Raw genomic sequence first — 24,917 nt, forward strand, 5'->3', positions numbered from 1 at the left:
TTCACACCTGGATTTGGGGATCCTCTGCCATTCCTCCTTGCAGATCCTCTCCAGTTCTGTCAGGTTGGATGGTAAACGTTGGTGGACAGCCATTTTTAGGTCTCTCCAGAAATGCTCAATTGGGTTTAAGTCAGGGCTCTGGCTGGGCCATTCAAGAACAGTCACAGAGTTGTTGTGAAGCCACCCCTTTGTTATTTTAGCTGTGTGCTTAGGGTCATTGTCTTGTTGGAAGGTAAACCTTTGGCCCAGTCTGAGATCCTGAGCACTCTGAAGAACGTTTTTGTCCAGGATATCCCTGTACTTGGCCGCATTCATCTTTCCCTCAATTGTAACCAGTCGTCCTGTCCCTGCAGCTGAAAAACACCCCCAGAGCATGATGCTGCCACCACCATGCTTCACTGTTGGGACTGTATTGGACAGGTGATGAGCAGTACCTGGTTTTCTCCACACATACCGCTTAAAATTAAGGCCAAAAAGTTCTATCTTGGTCTCATCAGACCAGAGAATCTTATTTCTCACCATCTTGGAGTCCTTCAGGTGTTTTTTAGCAAACTCCATGCGGGCTTTCATGTGTTTTGCACTGAGCAGAGGCTTCCATCGGGCCACTCTGCCATAAAGCCCCGACTGGTGGAAGGCTGCAGTGATGGTTGACTTTTTACAACTTTCTCCCATATCCCGACTGTATCTCTGGAGCTCAGCCACAGTGATTTTTGGGTTCTTCTTTACTTCTCTCACCAAGGCTCTTCTCCCCCGATAGCTCAGTTTGGCCAGAAGGCCAGCTCTAGGAAGGGTTCTGGTCATCCCAAACGTCTTCCATTTAAGGATTATGGAGGCCACGGTGCTCTTAGGAACCTTAAGTGCAGCAGAAGTTTTTTGTAACCTTGGCCAGATCTGTGCCTTGCCACAATTCTGTCTCTGAGCTCTTCAGGCAGTTCCTTTGACCTCATGATTCTCATTTGCTCTGACATGCACTGTGAGCTGTAAGGTCTTATATAGACAGGTGTGTGGCTTTCCTATTCAAGTCCAATCAGTATAATCAAACACAGCTGGACTCAAATGAAGGTGTAGAACCATCTCAATGATGATCAGAAGAAATGGACAGCACCTGAGTTAAATATATGAGTGTCACAGCAAAGGGTCTGAATACTTAGGACCATATGATATTTCAGTTTTTCTATTTTAATAAATCTGTAAAAATGTCAACAATTCTGTGTTTTTCTGTCAATATGGGGTGCTGTGTGTACATTAATGAGGAAAAAAAATGAACTTAAATGATTTTAGCAAATGGTTGCAATATAACAAAGAGTGAAAAATTTGAGGGAGTCTGAATACTTCCCGTCCAGACTGTATATATACAGTATCCCACAAAAGTGAGTACACCCTTCACATTTTTGTAAATTCTTTTCATGTGACACATCATGTGTAAATTAGGACAGTTGATCCGGCATCCTGGTGGTCCCAGTGTGTCTCAGGGATATCCAAAGATGTAACTGTGTGGCAGCAATATTCCAAAGTGTCCAGCAGATAGAAGCCACAGGTCTTGGGATACTAGGGAGACAACCGCGCTGTCTGGGACAGCATGGAGAGCGAATCCCGGAAGTGACATCAGTGGGAGGGGACCAGCAACCAGCTTGGACCACAAACCAGAAGTGAGGCCATCAGAATGGGATGCGTTTTGGAACTTCTGAATGGTTTCTTCTTCAAGCCAATTGAAGAAGGATTGGATTGGCTTGAAGAAGAAACCAATCTGCAGTTCCCGAAATGCGTCCCATTCTGATGACCTCACTTCCGGTTTGCGGTCCATGCTGGTTGCTGGTCCCCTCTCGCTGACGTCACTTCCGGGATTCGCACTCCATGCTGTCCCAGACAGCGTGGTTGTCTCCCTAGTATCATGAGAGCTGTGGCTTCCATCTGCCAGCCGCTTTGGAACATTGCTGCCACAGTTACACCTTTGGATATCCCTGAGACACACTGGGACCACCAGGGTGCCGGATCACCTGCCCTAAATTACACATGATATACTCCTTTTCATCAACCCCTTTCTAAGTGTTTTTAACCCCTTTTGGGATATTAAAAGTTTTTATTTCTGCACTTAGAGGTGCCTTTTTTTCTGTTTATCTCATTACCAGAGTCTGCTCTCCTCTTCAGCTGCTGCCTTTAGTGTATGAAGATTTCTTCCCATTCCACATAGACTACTATCTGCTCAGTCCTGATATTCAGAGCGCCCTTACACACATTTTTTATCTGAATCTTTATGTAGAGCAACAATTCCTTTTTTCAGATCCTCAGAGTTTTTCACCATGAGGGGCCATGTTGAACTTCCACTGACCAGTGAAAGCGATAACACCAAATTTAACACACCCGCTCCCCATTCACACCTGAGACCTTGTAACACTAACGAGTCACATGAGCCCGGGCTGGGAAAATGGCTAATTGGGCCCAATTTGGACTTTTTTACTTAGGGGTGTACTCATTTTTGTTCCTAGCGGTTTAGACATTAATGGCTGTGTGTTGAGTTATTTTGAGGGGACAGCAAATTTACACTGTTATACAAGCTGTACCCTCACTACTTTACATTGTAGCTAAGTGTAATTTTCAAGTGACATCATACTGCTGTGGCGGTGATCATGTACAATGGCTGACTGGTCTGATATTGATGTATATCAGTGCTGCCAACCATTGTCTCTGATTACTGCCACAGCAGTACAATTTTACCAAACCAGTGCTCCCAGTCACTATTCCTAATCACTAATGCACCATTAGTGTCCTTAATTAATCTCTGTCCCTTATCACGGCTGCTCACTCACTGTGTTCCTAATCACTGCTGTACTAGTTACAGTGCCCCTGATCACCGCCACACCAGTCATATCACCGCCACACAAGTTACAGTGTCCCTGATCACTGCCACACCAGTCATATTGTCCCAGATCACTGTCACATTAGTTACAGTGTCCCTGATCACTGCCACACCTGTCACAGTGTCACCAGACCAGTGAAAGCCAACAACGGTTTCTCTGATTACTGCTACACCAGGCCCAGTGTCACCAGACCAGTCTAAGTTAGCAATAGTGTTAATGATTACTGCCACACTAGTATCCACTGTCATCTGACCAGTGCAGCCAGCAACAGTGTTCCTGATTACCACCACAGAGATTCAGTTTAGCCTCTGCCTGTTGACTGTACTAATCTTGGCCTGTTTTTTGACCAGGTTTCTGCCTGCTGTCTGGTCCTATCCTTTGCATGTAGGCTGGCCATGTCTCTGCCTGTGCCTGAACTGACCCATCTGTACTTCACACTGACTACTTTCCTGCGAGACACCAGTCCCAACCATACCTTGCTGAGAACTACTCTCCTGGAACCATGAGACCTCTTTTGTTCCTTCTTTCTTCAGGCTGTACTTCCTGGCCAGTCATCATGGCATTCCTGGGGGCAGCCATTTACCACTAGGCTAGGCTTGCTTGGCTTATAGGAACAAGGACTGCTTTAAGTGATGCTGCACTAAGCTTTATTCCCTGATCACTCATAAGATCATTACAGGAGGCATCCATGCAGGTGACCATTACAGTGCATTGGTTGATTTGTGTAATACACGAGATACAATGTCTGGTACATAATCAGTCCAGACTCTGCAAAAGTGATGCATGTGGTATCACCATACTTGGAAGGAGTAGTAAAATGTGTTTTGGGTTTGAATTCTAAAAATGCCCATGCTGTGTGTGAGAAATATCTTTGACAACTTTGTTTAAAAAAAAAAATTATCTTTCCACATTTTTCAAAAACGTCTAGCAAAAAAAAAGAAGTCTTCAAAAGACTCACCATATCTCTTAAAAATTACCTTGGGTGTCTACTCTCCAGAATGTGGTCATTTTGTGGGTGTTGCCACTGTCCTAGTGATACAGGGCCTCCAAAAATATGATATGTAGTCAGGAAATTAGATGAGTAATTTATGCCCCTGGATTTTGTGCCCCTTTATGTGGTCAGGCTTTGAAATGGTCTCATGCATTTGATATCAACATACTCGGGAGGAGTAGCAGAATGTATTTTGGAGTTTAATTCTAACAATGCCTATGATGTGTGTTTGAAATATTTTATTAATTGACAACTTTGTGTAAAAAAAAATAAAAAAAATAATTTTCTTTCCTGCATTTTCCAAAACGTGTGGCAAAAATGACATTTTCAAAAGACTCACAATGCTTTTCAAAATGGGGTAATTTTGTGATTGTTTCCACTGTCCTGGTGCTCCAGGGCCTCTTTCCTTAAAAGTCCACAGGTGCTTCTTGGATTTTGGGACCCTCTATGCATCTAGGCTGTGAAAAAGTCTCACACATATGGTATCCCATAGTTGAATGTGTTTTGGGATGTAAATGTAAGTATGCCTATGCTGTGTGTGAAAAATTACAACTTTGTGAAAAAAAAAGTAATTAATGCATTTTTAATTTCAATAATTTTTATTAAGAATAAAAGATTTTCCATACTTAACAAAATACAGTTATCAATACAAGTACTAGAGTACAAATACAAAGTAGTAAAAACTAAAATAAATGGAAAAATAGTAGACATAGTGCCAAGTTGGAAATCATCATATTTCAAAAAGTTACTTGTGTACCTTTTGAAATAAACCCACAAATCAGGTCATTAATAACAAACTGAAACACAGGTACACCGTTAATGATTTTCTTTTAGAAAGCCCACACCTCAATGAGGCGCTGACTTCCTCTCTAGAGCTCCGAATGCCCCAACAGCTAATTAATGCATTTTAATTATATTTGACAATTACAGTATTAAACTGAGGCATACTGCAATTTTTAGGTTGCACTGACATCTGCAGTGTCAGCTTGCAAGCTGAAGAATGGTCATAATTAACATAATGATCACAGTCCACTCTGACTGGTTCCCAATGCCTAGTGAGATCAGAGCTTGCAGTTACTGTACAGCTGAGTATGAGTAGCAGCCATACAAGTGTAGGCTATTACCTGACAAAAAGGCAACATAGATTAATATAACCTCAACAAAGTTTATTGTATAGGGAAGTGGTTATCTGCAGAGACTGCAGGTGGTAATACCTCCTGTTCTGCATTTTTTTAGGCATTAATACTTATATGACTGTACTAGTTAGCATTCATGTGCTAACTTTTACTTGAATATCTAATTTGGAATGAGGATGTATGTATGATTTATGTATGATTGTAATGCATATTTTGCAGGTAAAACAGTATGGAATTAGCAGTAAATTAGCAGCAAAGGAAATAAAGGGAAAAAAGAAAACATACTGTTTGTAAAAAAAATATTTTAAATATTTAAACAAAAATTGTTTGTAAACAAATAAGTCACATAAAAAACACAAAACGATAAATTAAATAAATACCTGCAGTCACTAAAAGCAGATAGTGCTTCAAAAAATACAAAAATAATGGTGGCGCTACCTATTAAATACACCAAAATATTTACAAAATAATGTGCTACATTAAATACAGTGTAATCCGTATGATGCATAGATTGTACAGTGTGCACATATTCATCTCTTTAAAAAAGTGTCCAGTGCATTCATATCCATATATTTAATAAAATTGCTTGAGAATCCAAATTCATTTAATCCAAGAAGTATCCCATGTAAGAAAAATTCCCAGTGCTAATATCATATAACAAAAGTGCAAGTGCTTCAAGCAGTGTATTCCTCGCCACTTTTCAGTGTCTGCAGTGGGGGTTATTTACTAAAGTAAAATACACTTTGCACTACAAGTACGCTGCAAGTGTACTTGAAAGTGCAATCGCTGTAGATTTGAGGGGGACATGCAAGGAAATCAAAAAACAGCATTTTAGCTTGCACATGATTGGATGATAAAATCAGTAGAGCTTCCCTTCATTTCAGATCTTCCCCTCAGTGACTGCACTTGCAGTGCACTTGTAGTGCAAAGTGGATTTGCCTTTAGTAAATCAACCCCAATGCGTCTTCCTTCTCCTTGCACACTAACCACTCACCAGGGAACAATTAACATCAAGCTTTATCCAAAAAATCATATGTCCTATGCAATTTCTTTCCAACCACTATGGGGTCAAACCAGTCCACTTTCTTCTTTTAAACCTACACCCTCCTTGTTCGAAGCTGTTAATAGAAAACAAAAGGCTATATGGAAAAACAAAAAACAAAAGGCTTTACTTCTTTTATAACCGTTTTATTGAAGACTGCTGAAAACTAGGGATGAGCTCGATGTTCGGGTCAAACATAAGTTCAACTCGAATATCAGGTGTTCGCACGTTCGCCAAACAGCGAACATTATGGGGGGTTCGCAGAAAATTAGAGCGTCGCGGAACATCCCATAATGCACTGCGGGATCACAGTGCTGTACTGTATGATGATTGGCCAAAGAATGCACCTGACCTGCATGCTTTGGAAAATCACAGCCCGCTCTGCTGAGAGAGCAATAATTGGTCAAAGGCTCGGTGCCTTTGGCCAATCATGGCTCAGGGGGACTAAGTCCAAGCCCCACACTATATAAGGCTACTCACAGAGCGGCTGTGTGTAGAGTTGTTGACGTGGACAGAGTGACAGCTTGAGTTAGATTAAGCAGGCAGGTTATTCAGTTAGTGGCAGTGTATTTGAGATATATATATATATATATACACAGTGGGCCAAAAAAGTATTTAGTCAGCCACCAATTGTGCAAGTTCTCCCACTTAAAAAGATGAGAGAGGCCTGTAATTGTTGTCATAGGTATACCTCAACCATGAGAGACAAAATGTGGAAACAAATCCAGACAATCACATTGTCTGATTTTTGAAATAATTTATTTGCCACTTATGGTGGAAAATAAGTATTTGGTCACTTACAAACAAGCAAGATTTCTGGCTCTCACAGACCTGTATCTTCTTCTTTATCTGTCCTCCACTCATTACCTGTATTAATGGCATAAAAGACACCTGTCCACAACCTCAAACAGTCACGTTCCAATCTCCACTATGGTGAAGACCAAAGAGCTGTCGAAGGACACCAGAAACAAAATCGTAGACCTGCACCAGGCTGGGAGGACTGAATCTGCAATAGGCAAGCAGCTTGGTGTGAAGAAATCAACTGTGGAAGCAATAATTAGAAAATAGAAGACATACAAGACCACTGATAATCTCCCTCGATCTGGTGCTCCACGCAAGATCTCACCCCATGGGGTCCTGCAGAGAGCTGGGACCAACGTAACAAAGGCTACCATCAGTAACACACTATGCCACTAGGGACTCAGATCCTGCAGTGCCAGACTTGTCCCCCTGCTTAAGCCAGTACATGTCCAGGCCCGTCTGAGGTTTGCTAGAGAGCATTTGGATGATCCAGAAGAGGATTGGGAGAATGTCATATGGTCAGATGAAACCAAAGTAGAACTGTTTGGTAGAAACACAACTCGTCGTGTTTGGAGGAGAGAGAATGCTGAGTTGCAACCAAAGAACACCATACCTACTGTGAAGCATGGGGGTGGCAACATCATGCTTTACGGCTGTTTCTCTGCAAAGGGAACAGGATGACTGATCCGTGTATATGAAATAATGAATGGGGCCATGTATCGTGAGATTTTGAGTGCAAACCTCCTCCCATCAGCAAGAGCATTGAAGATGAAACGTTGCTAGGTCTTTCAGCATGACAATGATCCCAAACACACCGCCAGGGCAAAGAAGGAGTGGCTTCGTAAGAAGCATTTCAAGGCCCTGGAGTGGTCTAGCCAGTCTCCAGATCTCAACCCCATAGAAAACCTTTGGAGGGAGTTGAAAGTCTGTGTTGCCCAGCGACAGCCTCAAAACATCACTGCTCTAGAGGAGATCTGCATGGAGGAATGGGCCAACATACCAGCAACAGTGTGTGACAACCTTGTGAAGACTTACAGAAAACATTTGACCTGTGTCATTGCCAACAAAGGATATATAACAAAGTATTGAGATGAACTTTTGATATTGACAAAATACTTATTTCTCTCCATAATTTGCAAATAAATTCTTTTAAAAATCAGACAATGTAATTGTCTGGATTTGTTTACACATTTTGTCTCTCATAGTTGAGGTATACCTATGATGACAATTACAGGCCTCTCTCATATTTTTAAGTGGGAGAACTTGCACAGTTGGTGGATGACTAAATACTTTTTTGCCCCATTGTGTGTGTATATATATATATATATATATATATATATATATATATATATATATATATACACACATAACAGTATCTCACAAAAGTCAGTACACTTTTGTGAGATACTGTATGTAAATATTTTATTATATCTTTTCAAGTGACAACACTGAAGAAATTATACTTTGCTACAATGTAAAGTAGTGAGTGTACAGCTTGTATAACAGTGTCAATTTGCTGTCCCCTCAAAATAACTCAACACACAGCCATTAATGTCTAAACTGCTGGCAACAAAAGTGAGTACACCCCTAAATGAAAATGTCCAAATTGGGCCCAATTAGCCATTTTCCCTCCCCGATGTCATGTGACTCGTTAGTGTTACAAGTTCTCAGGTGTGAATGGGGAGCAGGTGTGTTAAATTTGGTGTTATCGCTCTCACTCTCTCATACTGGTCACTGGAAGTTCAACATAGAACTCTCCGAGGGCCTGAAAAAAAAGAATTGTTGCTCTATATTAGGATGGCTTAGGGTATAAGAAGATTGCCAAGACCCTGAAACTGAGCTGCAGCACATTCCGTGGTGTACTGTTTCTAATACACTTCAGGTGGTGTACACAGTATCTAATACAGTGTGTACAGATTCTACTATATTTCTGGTGGTGTACACAGTATACAATACAGTGCAGCTGTTGTACAGTTGCCAATACAGTGCAGGAGGTGTACACGGTATCTAATGCAGTGTGTCCAGTTTCTAATACACTTCAGGCAGTGTATACAGTATACAATACAGTGCAGCCGTTGTACACGTTCTAATACACTTCAGGCGGTGTACACATCTAATACGGTGTAGTGTGGTGTTGCAAAACAAAAGATACATCATGTCCAGAAGGCCACCAAGGAAAGGCAGATGCTCACAGGCCACTAAAAGAGGGCAAGCAGCCTCTGTATCTACAGTCAACAGTGGTGGTCGTGGACATGGTGCATCCTCTGCAGGGTGCCGTGTTATTGAGCCACAACATACAGAAGAGTTGGTGGAGTGGATAACAAACCTGTCCTCATCCTCCTCATCCTCTGTCACCCAGGCACAAAGTAGTTTGCCTTCCAACGCAGCTGCCAAAGTGGCCTATTCCACCGGGTCCTTGTCCACAGTCACTCCTTCCGTAGCCCCACCATCATGCACGGAGGAGTCCCCAGAATTATTCAACCACAGTGTCAGTTATATGCTGCTGGAGGATGTGCAGCAATTTTAAGGGTCCGATATTGGTCCACAGGTTGAGGAAGGGAGTAACGTAAGCCTAAAGAGAGGGGGTGCCACAGAAGGGCAAGAAACTGACAGTCATGTTCCCCCTAGCTGCAGCATACTGCCCAGTTTGCTCCAGTGATGGGGAGGGATGGAATGAAGAGGTCACTGACTGTACTTGTGTGCCTGAGAGAAGAGAGGAGGAAAGTGAGGAGGAGGAGGTGGCAAAACTACGAGTCAGGATGTCCTCTAGGGGGCAGCTTAAGGGCAGTCACCTATTGCATCACACTGCAGAGCTCAGCAGGTGCAGGGCGCTGCTGACTCCACGCTGACTTTTAAAAGTTCCTTGGTGTGGGCCTTTTTCAAAACGTGTGCAGCAGATCGCACTGTTGCTATTTGCAACCTACGTCTGAAGCGGATCAAGCGTGGCCAGAACAGCAGCCGCTTGAGCACCACATGCTTGACCAGACATATGACGACCTGCCATGCAGTCTGTTGGCAACAGTACTTGAAAACCCACATCAAAGAAAAAAGCAGACTTCTCCTTGCTCATCATCTGGGATCTCCAACCCTACTATACCTCCAGTCCTCTCAAAAACCTGCACTGAGAGGAATAAAGGTGTAGCAATAGGTGTCATAAGTACTTGGAGCCAATCTGCTAGCAGTACACCACTTATTGATTTTAGCAGGCAAATTTCCAGTTGCTGAACTGTAAGAAATTCAGTCCCAGCCATCCACATGCTCAGCGTCTAAATGCTAGCTTGGACAAATTGCTAGCACTGCAACTGCTGCCTTTTCAGTTGGTAGACTCTGCCCCCTTTTGTGAATTTGTGGAATGTGCTGTAACTCAGTGGCAGGTCCCAAAATGCCATTTCTTTTCACGGAAGGCCATTCCGGCTCTCTATCAGCATGTGTAAGGCAATGTTTGGCCTCTTTGGACAGGGCAGTCAGCAGTAAGGTTCATATTACCGCTGACTCATGGTCCAGCAGGCATGGGCAGGGATATTACCTTTCCTTCACAGTGAACTGGGTAACTCTGCTGGCAGCTGGGAAGGATGCAGGACAAGGTTCAGTGTTGCTGGAGCTTGTTCCGCCACCATGCCTCCAAAATGCTAGTGGTGATTCTGCCACAGCTCCTCCACCCCCTCCTCTTCTTCCTCTATGGCCTCTTCTGCAGATTTGTTCTCTGAACTAGCAGTGCTATGTGAGTATTCAAGGGGCTACGCAAGCAGTCAGGCTAAAAGACGCCATATGGTGCTTGAGTTGGTCTGCCTAGGTGGACAGGAGCCACACTGGGGCAGAGATTCTGTCAGCTCTGCAGGGGTAGGCTCAGAGGTGGTTGACGCCACGCCAGCTTCAACCAGAAATGGTTGTATGCAATAATGGCACCAACATTCTCTCCGCCCTCCGACAGGGACACTTGACCCATGTTCAATGTTTGGCACACGTCCTGAATTTGGTGGCGCAGCGGTTTTTGAGCAGGTACCCAGGCTTACAAGATCAAAACAAGACAAAACAAGGCAAACAAGGCAAAACAAGGCTTACAAGGCAAAAAACATCTTCAGGAGGCCTTGAAGAAAGGTTTGTGCAATGCATTTCTAGACCCTAGGAGGTTACCTGGTGCTGGACATCGTGTTGCTGAGGCTTCGTTCAGTCAGAAAAAGAGCAGTGGAGAAGGTGGCCAGCTGACCGATGCATTTAAACAATTTTTTCAGTGCCAAGGTCTGATGGGTTCAAGCAACCATTGCCAGCGTCTGCATTGTATGGTGCAGGAATATCTAGGGGCAAGAGCAGACTTTGAAACCTTTCCAACAGAGCATCCACCTGGTTACTGGGTCTTGAGGATGGACCACTGGCCAGAACTTACTCAATATGCAATTGAGCTACTGGCCTGTCCTGCATCCAGCGTGCTTTCTGAACGCACATTCAGTGCTGCTGGAGGGTTTGTAACAGATCAAAGAGTGTGACTGTCCACAGATTTCGTTGATAGGCTCACATTCATAAAAATGAATCAGTGTTGGATCAGAAGCTATCAAGCACCTGATGCTGATGTAACTGATTGAATTTGCTATGGATCTGGGAGTATCTGTGAGGGGTTACAGTGTTGTGGCACTACCACCACCACCACTGCCTAAGGCCCAATTTTTCTACCCCTGTTAAACAGGGGCATGTAATTACAATTTTTGATATAATATTTCAATGCAGGGACCATTCCTGCACCCAACAAGAGTAACTGTGAGGGCTTACAGTGTTCTGGCTCCACCAAAACCAAAAGGCCTAATTTTTCTGCCCCTGTGTAAGGGCCATTTAATTAAAAATTTTGATGTAATATTTTTACAGCAGGACCCGTTCCTGCGCCCAACAAGAGTATCTGTGAGGGTTACAGTGTTGAGGCACCACCACCACCCAAGGCCAAATTTTTCTGCGCCTGTTTAACAGGTGCATGTAATTACAATTTTTGATACAATATTTAGATGCATGGCCTGTTCCTGCGCCCAACAAGAGTAACTGTGAGAGCTTACAGTGTTCTTGTGCCACCAAAACCAAAGGCCCAATTTTTCTGCCCCCGTTTAACAGGGCCATGTAATTACAATTTTTGATATAATATTTCACAGCAGGGCCCATTCCTGTGCCTAACATGAGTAACTGTGAGAGCTTACAGTGTTCTGGCTCCACCACCATCCTAGGTCCGATTTTTCTTCCCCTGTTTAACAGGGCCATGAAACCACTAGCCGACCAGCTGTCGCAGTTTCGGCGAATTGCCACAGCTGTACGTCACTCCTTTAAGACGTGACAGCAGGTGTGCGCTGCTGGAGGCACCCACGATCGCTCGTGACAGAGTGATAACCGGGATCTGTGTGTGTAAACACATAAATCCCGGTTCTCTCAGGGGAAAGGAGAGAGATTGTGTGTTCATACTAAGTATGAACACTGATCTCTCTCCTCCCCTAGTCAATCCCACCCCCCCTACAGTTAGTACACACCTAGGGAATACAGTTAACCCCTTGAACGCCCCCTAGTGTTAACCCCTTCCCTGCCAATGTCATTTATACAGTAATCAATGGCTGTTTTTAGCTCTGATCACTGTATAAATGTCAATGCTCCCAAAATAGTGTCAAAAGTGTCCAATCTGACCGCAATATCGCAGTCCTGCTAAAAATTGCAGATCGCCACCATTACTAGTAAAAAAATAAAAAATAAAAATGACATAAATCTATCCCCTATTTTGTAGACGTTATATCTTTTGTGCAAACCAATTAACATACGGTTATTGCGATTTTTTTTTTTTTACCAAAAATATGTAGAAGAATACATGTTGGCTTAAACTGAGGAAAAAATTAGTTTTTTTTAAAAAAAATTAGGATATTTATTATAGCAAAAACTACAAAATATTGTGTTTTTTCAAAATTGTCGCTCTTCTTTTGTTTATAGCGCAAAAAATAAAAACCGCAGAGATCATCAAACACCACCAAAAGAAAGCTCTATTTGTGGGGGAAAAAAGGACATAAATTTTGTTTGGGTACAATGTCGCACGACCACTCAATTGTCTGTTAAAGCAACGCAGTGCTGAATCACAAAAAATGGCCTGGTCAGGAAGGGGACAAATCCTTCCGGGGCTGAAGTGAATAATTACAATTTTTTATATAATATTTCACAACAGGGCCCATTCCCCCCAACAAGAGTAACTGTGAGGTCTTACAGTGTTCTGGTACCACCAACACCTAAGGCCCAGTTTTTCTGCAGAGTATATAGGGCAGGCCATATATTATATATACTGCTGTTCAGAGTATATAGTGCCTGGGGGCCCCATTTGTTTTTGTATTTTTGGTAATTTTATCTATATTGCCGGGATCCGACAATACATTACAGCCGCAATCAGTTTTAAATTACATTTTTCATTTAGAAATGTCATTTTGCTATGGCACTGTTATAAACATGGGAAAGATGCGCTATTTACAGGCATACTAAGGACACCCCCCAGACACAATATTTAAAGGAATGTTTCATTTTTATTGTTTCAATTTAAACATTATTAAAATCACTGCTCCCGAAAAAATGGCCGGTTTTAAAACTTTTTTGCATTGATACATGTTCCCTGGGGCAGGACCCGGGTCTCCAAACACTTTTTATGGCAATAACTTACATATAAGCCTTTAAAATGAACACTTTTAAGTTATATAGACTTTAACGGTGTTCGCACAAATCTTTTGTCTGTTCGCATGTTCTGTTGCGGAACCGGGGGGTGTTCGGCTCATCCCTACTGAAAACCACCATGCACTTACATGAAGAATTTTCTACCCCGAAACTTAGATTAATATGGCATATAAATCACTTGGTAATGTCGGCTCTAGCCACAAACTGGCAGGCTGCAAGCAGATACGCACTCTGTGCAGGATGATATCACTCCAAAACAAGCCCTGCCCTACGTGTGTCTTTAGGGACAGAATCTAAAGCTAATAGGTAAGCTATTATTGAAAATAAGGGAATGAAGACTTGGGCTAAATACCAAAGCCAAAATAAATAAACTTTTGAGTGGGAAGTGCCTCATAAAATAATTAAATAACTTACTTGAGTGATGCATGATGCCGCGGGCTGCATACAGATGACTGGCAGCTGCATTTAACCCACAGGCCACATGTAGGACACCAGGGATTTACAGGCTGAAAAACCTGTAGAAAAAATATTAATAAACAGAGTTTTAAAAAAAATGCTTTGCTAAAACATGTCCCATTGGAGCCAGGAACATGCTATGCTCCTTTAAACCTCTGTTAGGATTGTATTGCTGCCTGTGTTAGGACAGGCAGTGAGGGGATGTCTCTTCAACTGAGACACAGACAAAAACACATTTTCTGTATAGTGACAAAAAGTGTATTTTTATTATAATGGGAAGGGTGAGAACTTCCGCTGGTATTTTTTATGCTGTCTGTGCCTTCCTGTCTCAAGGAAAACCATTCCCCCAATTTAGCAGGCAGATGTCAGAGGGACAGGAAGTGAGAGAAACTCTACTGTGGCTACATCCACCAGCCTCTAGGTCACTACAGGACAAAGCTTGCAGATGGAGCCACTGAGTGCTGTTGGAGATGCAGGCATGTGACACTTTGACAATTCTGACAGAATCTGTAGGATTCAGTGCCCAGGCAGTGAGACAGGGGTGTATAAAAGGTCCTTTTTTACAGCTAGTAGGATACACTGCTCAATACAGATTTGCCTGGCCTTGTCACTTCAATAAAATGCTTGTTAAGGTTTACCTTTTGCGGGAAGAAAATGTAGACCACTACTGCTGACCTCCTTGTGAAAATGCTAGTTGCCTCATTAAGCTGCTCCACTGAGTCACTGTCCTGGAACAAGCGCTTATCTCAATATATGTTCTGGCTACCCAAAGGCTGAGGCCAGAGGGTCAGCATGCATGCAGGAAAAACAGATTATTAGAAAATTAGGTCATCAATGGCTTCCTCCAAGTTTATCTCTTGTGATGATGTTTGGGTTCGCATCTACCGTATGTTTATGGGGAATCCTTACTGTTCAAGATATGTAGCTCTGGTGAATTTATGTGCACATTTATCCAGGAGAATTTTGAACTATATCCTGCAAGCTTTGAAGAGCCAATAAGGGGCTTTTGGCTCTATGACCATAGGGCCAGAGTATTCACCTCCTTTTACTGACCATCTGTTGTTGCAGCTGCCTTCTGTTTGAAGCAAAAAAAAAAAAAAATAACACCTCAAATGATATCACTACTATGTACTGCACCTCCCTATGCTCATTCATAAAAATAACAGGGATACACTGTCCAGTTTTGCACTGCTGTATCCTCTGTGGTATCTTCATTCTTGTAGTGAATAAAGGGAAAGCCTTATTATTAAACATAAAGTGCTTGTGGTCTCTAGTAATTTTGTGCCCAGTCTTGTTTATTAACATTGTGCTGCTACTAAACAATTTTACACAACTGTATCATCTGCAGACTTGGCTCCATAGAAGTCTATATGGAGCTACTGCACAGACATGGGTAATAGACAGAAGGCTTTTAGAACAATAAACAAACACATGTAGGCTGTGGCTACTGGATCAATGTAAGTATATGCTCGCAGCGGAGGGGGCTTTTTTTCTCAGAGCATATGTGCAGGAACCCCCCCGCCCAGTCAACTCCCTGTCCCCGACCCCACCCCCAACTCCACCCCCTTCTGGCCACCAATCCTTCCATTCTTTGGGAAAGAGAAGTAAAGTGTTGCCAAATAATGGGTGTAGTCAAGGCTCACCTTATCCCCCCCTGTCCACAGCTCACCACCCCATCCATAGTTCACTTTCTCTACTCTCGTCCACAGCTCACCCTCTCCCCTCCTCTCCACAGCTCATCCCCTCACCCCATCCACAGGTTACCTTTTCTTCTCTTATCCACAGTTCTCCCCCCACAGCTCACCCTCCTCCCAGCTTATCCACCCCATCCACATCTCACCCTCTTCACCTTAGCATGCGCCCCCCCCCATCCACAACTTCCATTTAACCTCTGTGAACATGTCACCTCCGCACACACCCCCTATCCACAGCTTACACTCCCTGTCCACAATCACATCTGCAACCCCATCTAGAGCTTATCTTCCCCCCCTCCACATTTCACTTCTGTACCCTTATCTACAGCTTACCCCAATCCACCTCTGCAACCCCCCATTTTTCATCTCAGCACCCCCAACTACCACCCCTTTCCATCTCTCTTAACTCTGCAAAAACCCTCCTACCCACAGCTCTCGCTTTGCACAATCTCTACCCCCCAGCTCTGATCTCTGCAGAACTTCCACAACTTCACAGTCTCCTCTCTCTGCACAACAAGCCCCCTCCTTCCTCCTTCTTTCCCTCTGCTCTCTTACTTGCATTGGCATTTAGCAGTACAGCCAACTCAGTTCTTTTAGGCACACCAGGCTTTTTTTCCCTCAGTCTACTGCAGTCTCCTCCGTGCAGCTCCACCTGTCAGATCAGTGTAGCATAGATCTGATAAAGAGTTTCAGAGCACTTCTCTAAGCTAAAAGGATCTGACAAGCAACAGGCGGGATAGCTGCCTTTGATATCCCCATTAAAAGCCAACATTTGAGGTATCTGGACCTGTTCCCAGGGAACCCATACAAAAATGTGGGGCACGTGCCCTGGATGCTGGCGCTAGCATAGAGAAGCTGGTGGAGGAAGTGAATGGTATGGAAAAATTCCTCTATTGGATCCTATGTTATGTGACAGGCTGCTGATGGATGCTGGAGGTGGTGGAACGTCGTTTCAGCACGTTCCAGCAGAAAAAAGGCCTGATTTTACTTATTTACAGTAAAAATGTAATGCCCTTTTCTGTGAGGAGAAAGGAACAATGATCCAGAAGGTGCAGAGATTGTTTAAATATTCTTGAATTCCTGTTTAACACTGCAGAATTTCATTAAAATTCATTGCAAGTTAACACTCATAATTCTTTGTTTAACTCCTACATTGCTAGAGCTAATTCTTTCATATGGCAAGGAGGAATTTTTGTTTGTTATCTTACAGCACGCTCTAAACAGAGATCATTTGCTAATTTTTATGCCACGGTCCTTTGACTGTTTGCAGACCCTATATATGAAGTGAAAATGTTATAGTAATACAACATCCTTACTATGTACAAAGACAATTTCCTCATTATTTTTTTTTTTTTCCATTTAAAGATTTTTATGGATTTTAGAGTGTTGAACAAAAAGGTTAGAATAAGAATACACAAATGATAATAAGGGAAAATGGGATAAAACAATAATAATAATAAGCATAAAGAAGCATAGAAGAAGCACTTATCCAGAGCAGTCATATATTGTATCTTCAGGTTCTGTATACAGTTGATTAGGTATAATGATATTTGTCAGTCCATGTTTTCCATAGTTTGTCAAATGTTTCACATCTAAGCGAGTTAATTGCTATAAGTCGTTCAAAAATATAGTTTTGTTGGACCTTCCTAGTCACATCCGTTACGTTAAGTGTTGGAGCGTTTTTCCAGTTACTGAGTATTAGGGACCTAGCAACCAATAATATGTGTGTTACTACATGTCTCACAGAGTAGGGGAATCTTTCTAGTCCAATTAGTAATATAGCTAGTGACAATTTCCTCATTATGAACTGGGGCAGTCAGCTGCAAAAATGGACAGAATGGATCAGTGTCTGAGACAAGCCTTTTTTTGGAAATGTCAATGACATGCTGTCTTAGGGACTTGGAACCAGTGGCGGCTGGTGAAGTTTTAGGATGGGGGGGCGCCAGACCCCGCCCTTCCTTTTTGACCCCTCCCACTTGATGGAAATGGGCGTGGTTTCAGCTAAATAGTGGGCGTGGCTCTAAGGTGGTGTGGTTAGCGTCTGAGATGAACGAGGGATGGAGGGAGAGGGCGAGGGAGAGAGGGACAGCAGGCCTAGATCCTACACAACAAAAGAAATGTGTATTCTACAAAGTTTAACAATCAGCAGATAAAGATACTCCAAACACCTGGTGTTAGCGCTTCAATCATCCCGGCACCATGGTTGTTATGGTGTCAGGATGATTGAAGCTCATTATTACTATTATTACATTGTAATATAAAATGAAATCGTTCAACTCACCATAATGCAGAATCAGTGGGAGCCCCGAGTGTGTCACTAGCCATGTCGCCTGTCACCAGATGCCATCAGGTGTCCCCAGCAGTCCCTTCTTACATGCAGCCTGTGTCACATCAAATGCAGCCTCTGTCACATCAAATGCAGCCTCTGTCCCCCCCCCAAAATGCAGCCTCTGTCCCCTTACATCAGAGTTGCCATCAGTGTCCCCCCACAGCATGTGTCCCCATCAGAGCCTCCCACAGCAGGTGTCCCCCACAGCAGGGTGTCTCCATCAGAATCCCCCCACAGCAGGTGTCCCCATCAGAGTCCCCCCACAGCATGTGTCCCCATCAGAGCCCCCCACAGCAGGTGTCCCCCACAGCAGGGTGTCTCCATCAGAATCCCCCCACAGCAGGTGTCCCCATCAGAGTCCCCCCACAGCAGGTGTCCCCATCAGAGTCCCCCCACAGAAGGTGTCCCCATCAGAGTCCCCCCACAGCAGGTGTCCCCATCAGAGTCCCCCACAGCAGGTGTCCCCCATCAGAGTCCCCCACAGCAGGTGTCCCCCATCAGAGCCCCCAACAGCAGGTGTCCCCATCAGAGTCCCCCACAGCAGGTGTCCCCCATCAGAGCCCCCCACAGCAGGTGTCCCCCATCAGAGTCCGCCCACAGCAGGTGTCCCCCATCAGAGCCCCCCCACAGCAGGTGTCCCCATCAGAGTCCCCCACAGCAGGTGTCCCCATCAGAGTTCCCCAACAGCAGGTGTCCCCATCAGAGTCCCCCAACAGCAGGTGTCCCCATCAGAGTCCCCCAACAGCAGGTGTCCCCATCAGAGTCCCCCAACAGCAGGTGTCCCCATCAGAGTCCCCCAAGAGCAGGTGTCCCCATCAGAGTCCCCCAACAGCAGGTGTCCCCATCAGAGCCCCCCACAGCAGTTGTCCCCATCAGAGCCCCCCACAGCAGTTGTCCCCATCAGAGCCCCCCACAGCAGTTGTCCCCATCAGAGCCCCCCACCAGAGCCCCCCCCTCAGCAGGTGTCCCCCCGATTCTCCACACAGCGGTACTTACCTTCAGTCTCCTGCGGTGTCCTCCTCCTCACACTGGCAGCAGCATTCTTCCTGCTTCCTCTCTCGGGCGCAATGTCCCCATCAGAGCCCCCCACCAGAGCCCCCCCCTCAGCAGGTGTCCCCCCGATTCTCCACACAGCGGTACTTACCTTCAGTCTCCTGCGGTGTCCTCCTCCTCACACTGGCAGCAGCATTCTTCCTGCTTCCTCTCTCGGGCGCAATGAGAGAGAGAACCAGGAAGTGACATCTGCCTCAGGGCAGATGTCAATCAAATCTGAAGTGCCAAGTAGCTTCCGCCCGGCGCCTGTAGTATGTATTGCTATGGCCGAGCGGAAGCTACTTGGCGCTTCAGAAAACGCCCCAAGGCGGGCTAAACGTCCGCAAATGCAGCGCCACGTCTGCAATCTCGTGATTGCATAGACGTGGCCCTTCCTATAAGTGCACTGTGTCCGGCGTCGCACTGTATCCGGCGTCCGAACACAGTGCACTTAAGGACCTTTTTTTTCCTTTTTTTTTTTTTTTTTTTAAAGGGCCAGTATTAAAAAATTTTTTTTTTTTGACTTTTTTTTTTTTTTGCTGCCTGGAGGGGGGGGGGGGCGGCGCCCAGGCGCCCCCTATGGACGGGCCGCCACTGCTTGAAACAGTACTGGAATGACTTGATAAATGTTTGATTTATCCACTGAATAAAGGGAAAGCCTTATAATTAAACATAAAATTAATTTTGGAAGTTGTGCCCCAAAAAAGGAGCATGCATGCACACGCTCACTCCTATTGCAAGAGCTCTTTAAAAGGGTACAGCGTCGAAATACCCTAACCCAGAAATTGTTCTATGAACATGGAAATAAGCCAGGTAGGCTTTTGGCTATGGCTACTCAGCAACACATGCTTGCTTCCACGAATCTCCATATAGATACATCAGGTGTTACTTACTCTTAAAATGAGGACATCACCCAACAGTTTCCAAACTTCTATAGCCTAAAGACCAGTGAATCTAGTCTGGCGTTAGTGAATAATCGTGTTGAACTGATACAAGCATTTTTGCAACAATATGGTCCCCCTGCTTTATCAGCAGAAGACTCCGAGGCCTTGGAAGACCCGCTGATGGAAGAATGGAAACTGGCTCTGAAGACTATGAAACCAGGTAAATGCCCAGGCCCAGATGGTTTTCCGGCACAATACTATAAGGCGTTCCCCGACTCTTTGGTCTTGGGTTTTCTTAAGGCATTCAATTCATTGTCTACTGGGCCCTGCATATCGGAGAGCCTTCTTGAGGCAATCATTTTGGTTATCCCTAAAGACAGGACAGAACCTACCAATGTCGCTATTTACAGTCCAATTTCTCTTCTTAATGTGGACATCAAGTTGTACTCCAAGATCTTGGCGACACATTTGTCTTACCACATTCTGGCCTGGGTGGGTTTGGATCAAGTGGGGTTTGTCCCAGGCAGAGAAGTCAGGGACAACACTATTAAAGCTTTGAATTTACATCATTGGCTTACATCTAGCCAACAAAAGGGTTTCTTTCCTACAATGCTGAGAAGGCATTTGACAGGGTGGCCTGAGACTTTATAGAGGTGCTTCTGGGTGCTCTGTGGATCAGGACACGTATGAGAACCTTCATCCTCTATTTGTATGTGTCAGGTCACCTTGAGGCTAGGTGACAGATGCACACCGTTGGGATCAGGAGTGCACCGCAAGGCAGTGGACCCTACGGCTGACTGCTGCGGATGGGAGTCCGGGTATAAGGAAGGCAGGGCCGCTGGAACACCAACGCGGATCCCACTGGGTTAGAGCGTAGGATTCCCTGGGGCGCGGAGTCTAAGAGCCAGCCGGTGTTCACCAGAGCCTCTAGTGGTGAGGATGGACTGGGCTGCAACTGGCTCCAGGTCGCGACCCCCAAGGTCCCCCAGCTCACACCCACAGTAGGCAACAGAAGGATAGGGATAGTAAAGGAGTAAGCCAAGGTCAGGGCCACAAGCAGACAAGGACAACAGAGGACACGCCAAAAGGTCAGGGTCACGAGCAGACAGGAATAGTATAGAACACGCCAAGGTCGGTAACAGAAATAAACGTAGAGCACACGGCAGGCAGGAAAAGGAAGCCAAACACACAAAGGTTGATCAGCAGGGCTGACCTGCAGTGCGGAGGTTAATATAGAGTTCTCTGATAGGAGCTGGGGTGGAGCCATGCTAGAGGAGAGTTAATAAGAGCAGTCAGGTGAGAGACAGCTGGTCTTTGGAGATGAACACATGGAGACAGGTAACTGACAAACAAACTCTATTGCATAACCATGACAGTATGCCAATCCCAGAGCTAGAGTGAGAGTTAATGGCCACCTGTCGAGCGCCTTCTCTATCCATAATGGGAGCAGACAAGGATGCCCTCTTTCTCTCCTGCTTTACATCCTTATACTGGAACCCCTTCTCCGCTGCATTCCAGCCCACCCCAATATTTAGGGCATAAGTGTCCATTCTCGGTATTACAAGCTTGCAGCTTTTGCAGATTATGCTCTTTCTTTCTTCTTCGTTGACGTCACTCCCTAACCTCATGAAAGTCCTCGATTACTTTAAGCTCTTCTACTCAACTACTCCAAGTCTTTTGCACTAAATATCTCACTACCTAAGGAACTAGCCAAGCAATGCCAGACTAACTTCCCTTTTCAATGGAAACCAGATACTATCACCTATTTAGGTATACAACTCCTGGCAGACCTCTCAGAACTCTATAACAGGAACTTCTTGGTGGAACTGCAAGCCTTGCATCGCGATCTACAAAAATGGGATGCTCCAACTATCTCATGCTTTGGGCGTGCATCCATCATTAAGATGACGGTCCTTCTACGCTTGATTTATAAGTTACAGACTATACCAATTCGCTTACCTCCTGCCTTTTTTGCATTGTACAAATCCATGTGTAGAGCTTTCCTATGGCACAACAATCCTGCGTGGATAAGTTTGTTGAAACTTGTAATGGCAAAGTCTTGTGGTGGGACTGGGCTTCCAGACTTGCAACGCTACTACTGGGCGGTCCATCTTGCCCGGGTGGTCGATTAGAGGGTTCATGCCCAGTGTAAAAGCTGGGTGAACCTGGAGCATCTGGTCTCGAATGCTGCTTTACGGGAGACTCTTTGGCTCCCTAAAGACCATGACTCGGCACAGCTTTACTCTTACCCCTTGAAAGGAGCTACCCTATATGCCTTTGATAGAGCATGTGCCAAGCATACAGTATCCACTAAAGTTTGCTCGATCACTCCAGTGCAAAACAACCCAGACTTCTCTCCAGACCTAGCTGGGACCTTTCTAGCGGCAGAATGGCCGTATGCGGAGATGCTGGCTAAATATTTTTTCTGTAGAGGCCGATTTATGAGACTCAAGGAGCTTGCTGAGTTATCCAAAATGAAGGCCTTTCCCTTCTGGTCATACATTCAACTCCAACATTACATGGATTGTCCATCCCGTAGAATGGGCTTCACCAAATCTCCCACAGTGTTTGAGTCACTTTGCTCCTGATCTTCCCCCCAAAATCATGTGATTTCAATGCTTTATGCTTCACTGTTTGGGAATCTATCAGATCTTTTCCGCACTGACCACACATTCTGGGAGAATCGAGTTAAATGAGGCTAGCTGGGAGTGCGTCTATTTATATATCCACAAAGGATTCTTGAACATCTCAACCCAAGAAAATGGGTATAAACTGAAGACGTGGTGGTATAGAATCCCAGATCAGATTCACAAATGTGCCCCCTCTGTACCGGATTGTTGTTGGAGATACGGCAAAGAGACAGACACTCTCCTACACATTTTGTGGGAGTGCCCAATAATCCAATCTTATTGGCGTAAGGTTCATGATACTCTACTGGCGGTTTCATCGCTTACACTGGAGTTTTCTCCGGCGCAGTACCTTCTACATTACTCCAAGATATCTAAAAAGTGCTACTACAAATTGGTTGCTATGCATATAATCAATGCTGCAAGGTTATTTGTCCCAGTACATTTGAGATCCACAGGCCCTCCCTCACTGAAGGAGTGGCTCCGGCTTATTGACCGTATAGCTGAGGTGGAGGAGCTGATCCATATCACTCTTGATAAAGTTTCCAAATACTCTGAAATATGGACACCCTGGACAACCTTTCGAGGTTCACGCTCATATCAAGATCTACACCAGTCTGCCAATTAATATCCGATTATACCAACATGACAGAAAATCGTGATAGGCATCCTGGCACGCCAACTATGACATTGCATCCATACACTTGGCTATGATAGATGGAGAGGGCAGTTGGTGGTGTCCCCACCCCCTCCCCATCCTTTACATTCTATTTCTTGCTTCCCCTTTCCCTTTTTCCCTTTCTTCTCTTCCTCCACTCCCTTCTTTTTTTTCTCCCATACCCCCCCCCCTTGTGACTCGGCTCCAGTGAGCGAGAATAGCAGAGTTGAAAGAGACCCGAGAAGATTACTTATTTTATATAAATACGCAGTGATCTTTTCTGGCAATCTCGGGTAGTTAACTCAGGAACACAGGTTAAATGTTCATTATAATTTGTCTATGTTTGCCATACTCTTACTGTGGGGTCTTCATGGCAGGAGACCCTATTCTTACCCTTTGGAAGATATTGCTAATTACTTGTCTTTTCTGATATATCGTTCTCCGTTTACATGACTGCACAATGTATGTGTTTATTGTGCTGTTTTCAAAAAACATTCAATAAAATGTTTATGCAAAAAAAAAGTCATCAGCTGTTAATGGGCTTCCCCGCTGACAGCTGAATAAAGAAAAATTGCCAGTAAAAAAAAAGTAAAAAAAAGGCATGGGGTCCCCCCTAGTCCATACCAGACCTGAAGGGTCTGCACCGGTCTGTGACATCACAAGGGGGGGCAGTGCCACCAGGCATTTTGGGGGGACCCCATTTTGTTTTTTGTTTTTTTTTGTTTTTTTTTCAATAGCGGGGTGCCAGCAATTGCAACCGTGAGTCGTTTTAAATGTGATTTGACTAATTTTTTTCTTTAGAAATTTAGTTTTTGATGCAGCATGTTCTATGTATGCTACAGTAGCACCACTTTACAGGCAATAAAGGGGACCTCCTAGGCACTATATTTTAAAGAAATTTTTCGTTTTTATTGTTGCACTTTAAGCATCATTAAAATCACTCCTACTGAAAAAACAATAGTTTAAAAAAATTGCATTGATACATGTCCCCCAGGGCAGTACCCAGACCTCTATACCCCTTCTATGGCCAATTACTTGCATATAAGCCTTTAAAATGGGTACTTTTGATTTTTCCTGTTTGGCTCCCATAGACTTCAGTGAGGTGGGCCGTTCCGATTAGAACTTTTCCCCTGTTCAGGAGTTCTGCTGCGAACCGTACAGGGGCGTGTTTGACCCATCTCTGGAGACTAGTAGTCAGAAGCATGCAAAAGTAAAAACCTGGCTGAGACTTAAACTCCAACCCACTTTAACTCTACAAATACTTAAAAGAATATGCAGATTAAAAAAAAGATTCCGATATGATGTAACAAATATAGAAATATGTATTTCTAATTTAAAAAAATCAGAATCAGCAGTGTGTCTTACATCTCACACTGCAAATATACAACTAAAAGGCTAGAGAACAGGAGAGCCTAGGCGCACCAACATACTAGGAAGTGCACTGCTATTTTTCAGGAGGAATTCAAGGCAAAGGTATCTTTTTTAGGATACTACTTAAACACAATTAAGTTCATTCTCCCTATGTTCCCTATAATAGCAAACACTTACTTTTTAAGTTCAGGTCCTCTTTAACCACCTCCTGCCTGGGAGGTCATGTGAATTTCTCCCACTTGCTAGCCTTGCACATGGCCTAGGAGCTGTGCAGCAGCACAATCTGTTGTTGGACACAGTGGGAGACAGATAATTGGACCGGCCCAGCCCTAGTACCATGTGATCGCTGTGACCAATCACAGCGAT

The sequence above is a fragment of the Aquarana catesbeiana genome, linkage group LG02 (assembly GCF_042186555.1).
Source record: "Aquarana catesbeiana isolate 2022-GZ linkage group LG02, ASM4218655v1, whole genome shotgun sequence".
Lineage (NCBI taxonomy): Eukaryota > Metazoa > Chordata > Amphibia > Anura > Ranidae > Aquarana > Aquarana catesbeiana.